Here is a 10880-nt window from a genome sequence, read left to right as displayed (position 1 = left end):
TCTGGTAATTAGAAACCTCAGTAAAATGTACTAGTCCTATGTTGTATCCTAGTAAATGGAAAAAAGTGAGTATGGATACAAATTTAACCCAAATATCTGTAGGATTGTGAAAATAATCGCGGGTAACTTGGAATATACAGAGAAGCATCAAGAAGAGAAAAGAAATCACACAGAAACCCACAACACAGGAATGAATGCTATGTGCTAATGAGGATGTGAATCTGCTGTCGGCAGCAGATCCTGGGGGTAGCCTCTGAGCCCCTATCCATGCTACAGATTCCAGACACGGACAGTCTGCTGAGGCCAGCGCTTTTCCCCTTTTGAAGAAAGCATTTCGGCTACTCTATGAGTCAGCTGGGTGTGTAGAACTTGACGAGAACGACTAACAGCAATAAGATGGATAGAAGCTTTGAAGTCTAAGCCAAAGGCAGTTCATACTTTGCAGCCTTTTAAAAATGTCTTCATCTTTGCTTCTAAAACTGCTGTGAACACCAGAGCAATGGGAAGGAGCCAAGTTCAAGCTTCACAGTGCTAGAATGCATCAAATAACCCTGGGCAACAGGATTCTTTCTCACTTTCTTGGGAGTTCTTACTTAAATGGTAGTTTTTCACTTGATAATATAGCATCTTTCTCCTGCTTATAAAAATAAGGCTTTAAGAAAACAAGAAAAAGGAGATTTTTTTGATATGCAAATCAGAATGTTCTGAAACCTACAATTACAGCTATTCTCCAGCTTGAATGAACGACTTCAATCAATCAACCAGTCAATCATGTTGCCAATCATTTAGGTTCTCCTTGAACAGAAGACATTTTGTGTGTGTGTGTAAAAGAAGGGTTAGTGATGATGGGTAAGGAATCATTAGGTCTCTACTTTTTGGCAGCCTCCCCTCGTTTCTTCACCTTGCTTCCAATTCCCATCATTAATCCAAGGGTCAAGAAATTTAGCAGAGCTTCAAGAAGGCACATTTATCCCAGGTCCAACCAAGTAGCAGGGCTATCCATTTTCCATTACACATTTAGTAAGCACATGTGTGAAAGGATGTTCAACATTGTTAGCCGTTACTAAGACAGTGAAGTCCACAATGAGATAGCACTCCACACTTAGAATGACAAGAATAAATAGTGACAACACCAAATGCTGGCAAGGGTGCAAGAAAATGATCATGCATACAATGCTGATGGGAATTTATTTTTATTTTATTTTATTTTATATTTTATTTTTGAGACAGAGTCTCACTGTGTTGCCCAGGCTGGAGTGAAGTGGCATGATCTCGGCTTATAGCAACCTCTGCTTCCCGGGTTCAAGTGATTCTTGTCCCTCAGCCTCCCGAGTAGCTGGGATTACAGATGGCTCATTTTTGTATTTTTAGTTGAGACAGGGTTTTGCCATGTTGGCTGGACTGGTCTCAAACTCCTAGCCTCATGTGATCTGCCCACCTTGGCCTCCCAAAATTCTGGGATTACAGGCATGAGCCACCATGTCCGGCCACTGGTGGGAATTTAAAGTGGTACAGCTGCTCTGGAAAAGAGTATGGCGGTGTCTTCCAACACTAAAGACACACTTACCACATGATCCAGCAGTTGCAATCTTGAGCATTTGTCCCAGAGAAATGAACGTCATGCCCACATAAAACCTTGTACGTTATTGTTTGTAGTAGCTTTATTCTTTATTCATCCAGAATGCCCCATTCTGGAAACAACTCAAATGTCCTTTAGTGGGTCAATGATTAAACTGCCATATCCATATCGTGGAATACTACACTGCTCCATTTATATATAATATTCTCAAGGTGACAAAATTTTAAAAATGGAGAACAGATTAGTGGTTTTTAGGGGTTACAAGGGGGAAGAAGGATAGAGGGAGACGGAGGTTGTAAAAGGGTAGGGTGAGTGGTGAAGGCTTGAACTAGAGCAGTGGCCATGGGAACAAAGAGGAGGATGTGCCTGGAGAGGAGTTGGGGGGTAATATTTCTTGGGTGCTCAGGATGAGAGAAAGGTGAATTGGCCATATGCCCTGACCCTAATATAGCATCTCACCCTATCACCCCTGTCCTGCCTTGCAAGGGGCCTCCTGTCTCCTAGTCAACCCCATCTGTCCTTGCTGTTCTCCTTGAGTATTGCTTCATGAGGAGACGCCTCAACCACAAGCCTGCCATCTGCTCTCCTCTCACTCACCCCGTCCTGAACTCCTTGGAGCCTCCCATCTCCTCTACTCTGCATTGCTAAGGATGCTCTGCCTGTGGTCTCAGGAGGGAATGGTGACTGCATAACTTCAGAAACCTCTTACACCTTAACTTTGAGTCTCGAAGCTAAATTAGTAATAAAAATGATCTGTGGTAGCTGAAATGGTTTGGCTCTGTGTCTCTATGCAAATATCACCTTTAATTGTAATCCATATAATCCCCACTTGTCAAGGGCAGGACCAGGTGGAGGCAATTGAATCTCGGGGATCGTTTCCCCATGGTGTTCTCGTGATAATGGGTGAATCTCACGAGACCTGATAGTGTTAGAAGCGTCTGGCATTTCCCCTGCTCGAATGTATTTCGTCTTGCTGCCCCGTGAAGAAGGTGCCTGCTGCTTTGCCTTCTGCCATGAGCGTAGGTTTCCCGATGGCTCCCCAGCAGTGTGGAACTGTGAGTCAATTAAACCCCTTTCCTTCATAAATTACCCAGTCTCGGGTGTTTCTACATAGCTGTGTAACTAATACAAGTTGCATGTGCTGTTTCTTCTGCTGGAATTCTCTTCCACCCTTCTCCACCTGTCTGTCTCAGTGTACAAAAATAATATGCGTATCACTAAAATTTCAAACAAAACAGGAAACTAGAAAGAGATGAAAGCCCCCTTAAATACCCAGCCCCATTCCCCAGAATTACATTGTAAACAATATTATATGTCTCCCAAAATTTTGTTTGAGCACATAAAGTTGTTTTTTCCTTTGGTTTACTTTATAAATACTATTATGCTATATGCACTTGGCTTTTTTTTTTTCCACTTAAAATCACATGAACATCTTCCTATGAGGTACACGTGGCTCAGCCTCATGCTACCATCTGCATCTCGTCACTGGGCTCTCCACTCCTGCCCCATCAGGTCTTTGCTAAGATGAGAGTCCTCAGTATTTGTATTCGTTAGAATTCTTGATTGGTTGTAAGAGGAACCGGCTTGATTTCGCTCTTTACAAAGAGAGGGCATTTATTATGAGGACCCTGGGGTTCTGATGGAACTGGAGAACAGAGATTGAATTAAGCCTCAGAGACAACTAGGATCAGGATTCTCCAATCTTCCTCCTCTCTATATGCCTGTTCCATTCTCCCTCCAAACTTGTTTCCTCTGCTTCCCCAACTACTCTCAAGGCTTACATGTTACAGGCTCATCTACCCAGAGAGAGCCTGATTTGTGTCTATCCTAATTCCCATATTCCTAGGGAAGGAGATTATGGTTATGCCACCAATTGTGGCTGGCCATGCTAGAAAAATTGGCTACTCCTGTAATAAACATGGAAGTGAGAGATGAAGAAAAATCACCTTACGATGGGTGGGACCAGGTAGACAGGGCAAATGATGCTCAGGACACCTTCCTTAATCACTCCAATCTGAGTTGGGAGCTCTTCTCTGCAAGCTCAGAGCATTCTGTATATATACTATGAGAGCACTTATCACAATGAATTGCGAATACTCATTTGTTTGTACTTCTAGCTAAACGGTAAGCTCCATGAAGACAGGCACTGTTGTGTTTATCAATGCTTACCCAGTGCCCAGTATGTTGTAGGCACTCAAATGTTTCTGTAATGACTGAGTGAGCCCCATTAACTGGGACTCTTCTCATTTGTAGTTTTATCCAGAGAACCTGGAGGTATCCCTACATGAAGTGCCATCACTCTTGCCCATGAGTTCACTTTCTTATGTGGTTAGATAAAAAGCTCCTCAAACCCTCTTTGGCAGAAGCTTGCTAAATGCTCCCTCAAACCCACTTCTTGCCAGGAAAATCACTAGATTTCCCAGCCTTTGTGCATCTGGATGAGGCCATGTTACCTATGAAATGTAAGAGGAGATGAGTGAGCAGAATTAGCAAGAAAGCCTTCTTGCTCCTTTTCCTGACTACCAGCTGGGTCCAGCAAGGACTCTGAGACTCTAAGGGATAGTCAAGCCACTAGGTGAAGGAGCCTGAGGCACCGAATGACTGTATGGAGCAGAGTCTTTTGATTATGTACACTGGGCTGTGACTGTGCCACTGAGGTTCTGGGATTGCTTATCACAGCAGTTACTTCTAACCAAATATGCCCTCCCATGTGATGACCCTATGTCCCTTCCCAAAAATGATCTGCTTTGAGCCACTGTCACCTTTGTTTATTGATATATTATTTACTGCTGGAGGAATATGCATATCTATATTCACTTGACTTTGGGGACACAAGGGAACTGTGGATATATTTGGACCTCTGTTTGTTATGGTAAAATATTGGCCTTTTGCTGCTCCTATTCTGCAGGGCTCTGATTGCTTTAGGTCTAATCCTCATCCAGGTACTTATGCTGGGCTGCTTTTCACCCCAAACCATTTGGGCTCTCGGGGCAAGGAGTAGTAGTAGCTTGATGTATTTTTGCTAAAGCTGCACTGATGGACAGTTGGGCTAGAGCTGGGTTGTCTCAGAAGAGCTTTCAAGGTGGCCTGGGGTCAAGGTGCATTTTAATTTCTCCACTCTTAAATTTCATGGCTTTGCTCAATACATGTGATATTCCCTGCCCTTACAGTCAAAAATCAACTTTTCCTTTCTTCTTTCATTTCATCCTTCCTGCTTCCTTCTCTTGTTTTTTTTCCTTCCACAACTATTTCCTGCTGAACTCTAAGTTCTGTAACAACACAAACCAAGGCTTTTATTCATCACTATGTCCCATTACCCAGGTTGGTACTTAGCACATAGTAGAGGCTTTATATATATAGGTTGAATAGAGTTGGATATGAGACTTGAACTGTATTAGATGCTGAGGAGGCACGAATGAGAAAAGATAATTTATGCCCTTATGCAACTCACAGGCAAACTCTAAAGATTCTTCAGGAAACAGTGGTAATAATAAAAACCATAGCTATTGTTTATATGATGCTCACCATGCACCTGGCACTGTTTCAAGCCTGACTGATTTTTGAGAGCAGGAGGTGGGGGGCACACACCGGGGGCCTTTGTTGTAGCTGATGTGGCCTCTGCAGAGGTTCAGAGACCTTATACAGCTGCCGTGACTGGTAGGTAGCTCAGCAGTGTGGGGGAAATGTTGGGTTCAAAGCACTCCAGAGGACCCAAACTAGTTCACGCCCCACCAGAGCTGAAGTAAATGACACGAGACCCAGCCCTGCCAAGCTTTTCTGGTTCCCATGAAAGCCATGCAATTCCTGACTTGAGTCCGAGACTCCAGAGCTATTCTGTCTCCAAGTGTTCATGGAACTCTCATGCGTCAAAGGAAAGGCCTGAGACAACGGGACGTTTTAGAACTGTTTTGAGCAAGAGATATTTTGACGTGGCCTGAAAAACAAACCTGTTTATAAACATGACTAATGCATAATGGAGTCTGTCACTCTGTATTTCTGACATAAGAAGGACCATGTTGGCTGGACGCGGTGGCTCACGCCTGTAATCTCAGCACTTTGGGAGCCTGAGTCAGGTGGATCATGAAGTTAGGAGATCGAGACCATCCTGGCTAACATGGTGAAACCCTGTCTCTACTAAAAATAGAAAAAATTAGCCAGGTGTGGTGGCGGGTGCCTGTAGTCCCAGCTACTCGGGAGGCTGAGGCAGGAGAATGGCATGAACCTGGAAGGTGGAGCTTGCAGTGAGCTGAGATCGTGCCACTGCACTCCAGCCTGGGTGACAGAGCGAGACTCCAACTCAAAAAAAAAAAAAAAAAAAAAAAAAAACCATGTGTTTGTGTTGGGGCATGTTCCAAATTTCCAGAGAAAAAATGGCGCCCCAGCAGTTAGTGATGCTTTAGAGTTATGTATACTGGGACAAAGGTCCTTTGAAAACCACTCTTTGAATCTGCAGTGATCTGGAGTCTTCTCCATCCCTGAACTCTACCCCATGTCTTTACTCATGTGGCAGAGACTGCTATTTGTCCATCAATAGCCACTCTTCCTGGCTTCTGTAGTTATTTAGTTTTCAGCTGGGTACATCGCTTCCCAGAATAAAGACTACATTTTCTCTAGCCGCCTCTGTAGCCAGGTGTGGCCAGGTGACTAAATTCTGGCCAATGGAAGCAAGCAGAATTTACCTATGTGTCTTATGGGTTATGTCCTCAAGAGGAGGCCTGTGTTCCATTCATCCCCATTTCCTGTTCCCGCTAGCTGGAATGAGAATGTCAGAGTGAGCTGTCCTGGATGGAGCATGTGGTTGGCGGGTAATGGGGCAAGAAGGGTAGGAACCAGGATCTCTGATATCCGTCTACTAGTCCAGGATTAGTCTCATCCGGGCAGTTCTATAAATCAGAAATAAAATACTTGCATCTGGTTTAAGCCACTATTACTTTGGGTTTCTGTTGTAGCAGCTGAATCTATGCTCTAACTGATATACTTGCCCAGGTATGGTGTTTGGGAGAGAGGGGCTTGGAGATGGTGTAAAAGGTAGGATGGGTGAGATTTGAACATGTCTGTTGCAAACCTGGGGGCAGAAAGCCATTTTCTCATTTTCTGTAGCAGTGTTATGGTTTCTTCTCTTTGAAACAGTCAGTTCCACTGCAAGATCTGATGGCAGCCAAGTTTGTGAAGGTCACAGGAGAGAAAAAGCTGTCTAACAGAAACATTCTCCACATGAGTGATGCCAGCCTCCTGCTGGCCTAGATGGGAAACCCAAGGAATCAGGGACAATCAAGTCAATCATCCCTTTGACATTATTCTCTTTTCCAAATGAATCTTCGTTCACTTCTTGATGCAAGGAAATAGAAGAACATAAATATAAATATACTAAACATATAGTATACCACATTAGATATTTTATATATATTATCTATAATGTTAACAAATATATTGACTATGTAAAAAATATATAGTACTTAAATATATTAAATAGCCTAAATATATGTAAATAAATATAAATAATAAGATAACAGCAGAAATGTCAACAACCAGAACATTAAAAACAGCAATAAAAACAGCTACAATTTGTTGAGATATATAATGTGCAAAGTTCTGTATTTCACTGAATCTTTATCACAATTCTTTCTCCATTTCAGTACATTCAGAGAGGTCAGATGACTTGGCTAAAGGCACACACTTACAAAGTTGGCAGGGCTGGAATTTGAACCCCACATGATGTGACTTCAAAGTTTAAACTCTTTCCACAATATTATGCTTTGCTGATTGTTATATTGTTATTAATATAAAAGTTAAAACATTTAATAAGTAACTGAATGTTAGAGGCAGTAGGGATCTTACAGACCAAGTGGCTCAAAGTGCTAATGTCAAGGAGCAAGGACAACCAAATAAATGAGGTGACTTGCTCAAGATCACACAGTGGCCAAGTCAGGACTTCAACCCAGGACCCCTGGCTTTTCAGCCTGTGTTCTTTTCTCCTAAACTACATTCAGAATAAACTGGATACAAAATAAACTTTTGCTAGTAAGGAATGCTGCTGTCTACTTACAGAGGGTTTGTTTAGTAAAGGCACATTCAGTAGAATCACCTGGAATAAGATAAAAATATCTATGGTCAGACCTCACCCCAGGAGAATTGAATTAGAAGCTCTGATCTTGAGGCCCAGTCATCTGGGCCTTAAAAAGCTCCCCAGGTGATTCTAATGAACAGTCAGGATTGAAAACCACTGAGTTATGTTTTTGGCTAGGTCTAGTCAAATAATGATTCTTTCCTTGGGTTTCATTTGTCCAAGGCAAAGGGAAAAATGGAAAATTCATGTAGTGATATCTTCTAGTATTTTGTGGTACTTCCTCACTCTTTGTGGCACACAAACTGATTCCACAATTACATATATCAAAAACTATGTTATGAATATTTAAATCATTACACTTCTCTGCATGTTATCATATGGACTATGGAGAGAACTTCTTCCCAATAAATGAAAAGCCAAGTTAATTGTGATGATCATTGTGTCTTCCATTTTTAAAACATCACTTCTTGAAGTCCCTGAGACAGTTAAATGTACCACATACAAATTCTGATGAGATGATTGTGAGTTACAGCCTTTCTGCAGATCATTTTGAGGGTAATATGCAGAATTACAATCCTTTTATGCTCCTCATTAACTTCCTGTATTTCAACATTTGTGTTTCTCATTCTTGTTTGCAATAATCCACTGAGGCATAAATGAAGCAATATGTGTCTAAGAATAAAAGCAATCTAAAGCTGTATTATGATCAAAGCCATATGGTGGCTAGCAGTGTTCAGTTGAATAATACACTGAGTCATGGGCACATTCATCTAATCTCTACTTATTGTGTTGCTTGCTCATTTGATTCACTTACATAAGCACTCCAATATATTCTGTATTAAAGGGAAAGGTTTTTGATAATTATTGTATTGATTAAAGTTAGAAACAAAAAACATGGTATCATCACCTTTAAGAACCTCTTAGAGAAACTTTATACATTTTTGAGAATCTACAAACAAACAGTTGGGAAACCATGGTATAGTGGGCAGAAAAAAAAAAAGCTTAGACATTGGATTCTAACAGAACTACAATTGAATTCTGGCACTATTATTTTCTGGATATGTGAACTAAGTTACCTAACTTCTCCGAGCTTCAGTTTTTTCATCTCAAAAATGGTTTGACAACTGTTGTAAAGGTGAGAGTTAAGGTAAGTTATTACCTTGGGACAAGGTACTGAATTTTATATACTATTTTGCAAGAGACAGGACGAGGGGCAGGCTTCAAAGTCATAAAAACATTAGCTTGGTTTGAGTCCTCAACAAATAGAAGGATTAAGGAACAAGATTTAATTGGAAATTGTTGCTTTAACAGACATGAATGTGTTTGCTAAGTTCCATGTTAGAATGAGGCACTTAATATTTCCACAGAAATAGAGCTTTCTGGTCTGTCTTTGCTGAGAACAACGATTGCTACATCATCTAAACTGGGATTATTTCTAAACAGGTGGACACTAGAATGATCTGTAAGACATTTTTCAATAGCAGAACACCCTTTTTTTAGATCTTTTCTTCACTGGTCCACTTATGTGATCTTGGGAGTAAAAAAAAAAAGCTCTTATTTTACAGTCGTTCTTTTTTTGTCAATACATGTTGTGTACCTACTCTGCTATAGGAATTGTGTCAGGTACTGGGTGATGTAGTAGTGAGAAAGGTATGTCGCTTCCCTCAATGGGCATATAGTCTAATGGGGAAAACATATGTCATCCAATGATTACACAAGGGTAAAATTCAAACTATGTGAAGAACTATGGAGAAGAGATATATTCTGTGATGTGAACTCATAATGTGGGTCAACTGACTTAAAGATGGGCAATCAGGGCCCAGAAAGGGGAATCTATTAGCAAAAGTCATGCAGTAACTTAATATCACTCATTCAAATATTGGCTGAATTTATATTTACTACAAGATCATCTACACACAACAAAGCAAACAAAACACAAAAAATGAACTCAGTCTCCAACAGACAGAAAAAAATAGTTTACCTGGGAATAAATATAATAAAATACATAGTTTGAAAACTATACAATATTTATTATTGGGTAAAATTAGAGAAGACTTAATAAATGAAAAGATTAGAAGATTTAATATTATAAGTTAAGTGCTCTAAAATTGTTCTGTAGGAGAAATTCTAATCACAGTCTCAGTATTTGTTGTTTTTAGTGGGTGATAGTGGTAACTTCCCAGTTGATTCTAAAAATTTATATGGAAAAGTAAAGAACCATGAACAAAAGAGGTGATCTTGCAGAAAAAGTCAAAGGACTTAACTTACCATAGAATAAGACCTGCAGAACTAGTCATTATGATAGTTTAGATAGTGTTGCAAGGTTAGACAGAAAAAAAAAAAAAAAAGGAACAGAATAGAGTGCCAAAAAATCCACACATACACAGCAGCATGATTTACGACAAAAAATACACTATGGTGAAATGGGGGGGGGAATTACAATTTTTTTTCAGTAAATGATACTGGGTCAATTAGATATCCATGCTGAAAAAATCTTGATCCTTTTCTCATGCTATACCTGAAAATTAATTCCAGATAGATTGTAGACACAGATATGAAAGATAAAACAATAAAGCCTTTAGAATAAAACAGAATAGACTCCTCGTGGTCTTGAAGTAGGCAAATATTTTAAAACAGGTACAAAAACACTAAAGGGGAATTTTTGTATGAATTATAAATATGATTTTCTTAAACATTTCTGCTAATATAAAAGACACCATTAAGAGTAAAAATACAGGCTACATTTTGGGAAAATATATTTGTTATAGACATATATGTATGTATCCTCATATTCATAAAGTTTCTATTTCTTTGAATACAACTTCTGTCTCCATTTTTCTCCTGGAGCTCCCACAATGCCTATAGTGGTTTGCTTGATAACATTTATAAGTCCCGTAGGCATTCTTCACTCTTTTTTTATTCTTCTTTCTTCTTGCTCTTCTGACTAGATAATTTTAAATGAAATGATCTGTCTTTGTGTTTATAGATTATTTCTTCTGCTTGATAAGATTGGCTGTTGAAGTCCTCTAGTGAATTTTTTCAGTTTAGTTATTATAGTCTTCAGATCCAAAATTTCTTTTTGAAAATAGTTTCTCTTTGTTGATATTCTCATTTTTTTCTGTATCATTTTCCTGATGTTATTTAGTTGTCCATGTTTACTTATAACTCACTGAGCTTGCTTAAGACAATTATCTTGAAATGTTTGTCAGGCAGTTTATAGATCTCCATTTCTTT

The 10880-nt window shown here is 39.8% G+C and overlaps 1 protein-coding gene across 1 annotated transcript in view; it reads left to right on the top strand.

Moving 5' to 3' along the window:
- Positions 1-2546: 2546 nt before the first annotated feature.
- The window catches only part of FER1L6 (fer-1 like family member 6), a 286778-nt gene continuing 278444 nt past the window's right edge, over positions 2547-10880 (top strand). Inside the window, exon 1 of the mRNA XM_050801779.1 lies at positions 2547-2634. The gene's annotated coding sequence lies outside the window, so the exon portion shown is untranslated. The remainder of the gene's footprint in view (positions 2635-10880) is intronic.

The sequence above is a fragment of the Macaca thibetana genome, chromosome 8, assembly GCF_024542745.1.
Source record: "Macaca thibetana thibetana isolate TM-01 chromosome 8, ASM2454274v1, whole genome shotgun sequence".
Classification (NCBI taxonomy): domain Eukaryota; kingdom Metazoa; phylum Chordata; class Mammalia; order Primates; family Cercopithecidae; genus Macaca; species Macaca thibetana.
The sequence above is the reverse complement of the archived record's forward strand: the minus strand, read 5'-3'. Positions and strand labels throughout refer to the sequence as shown.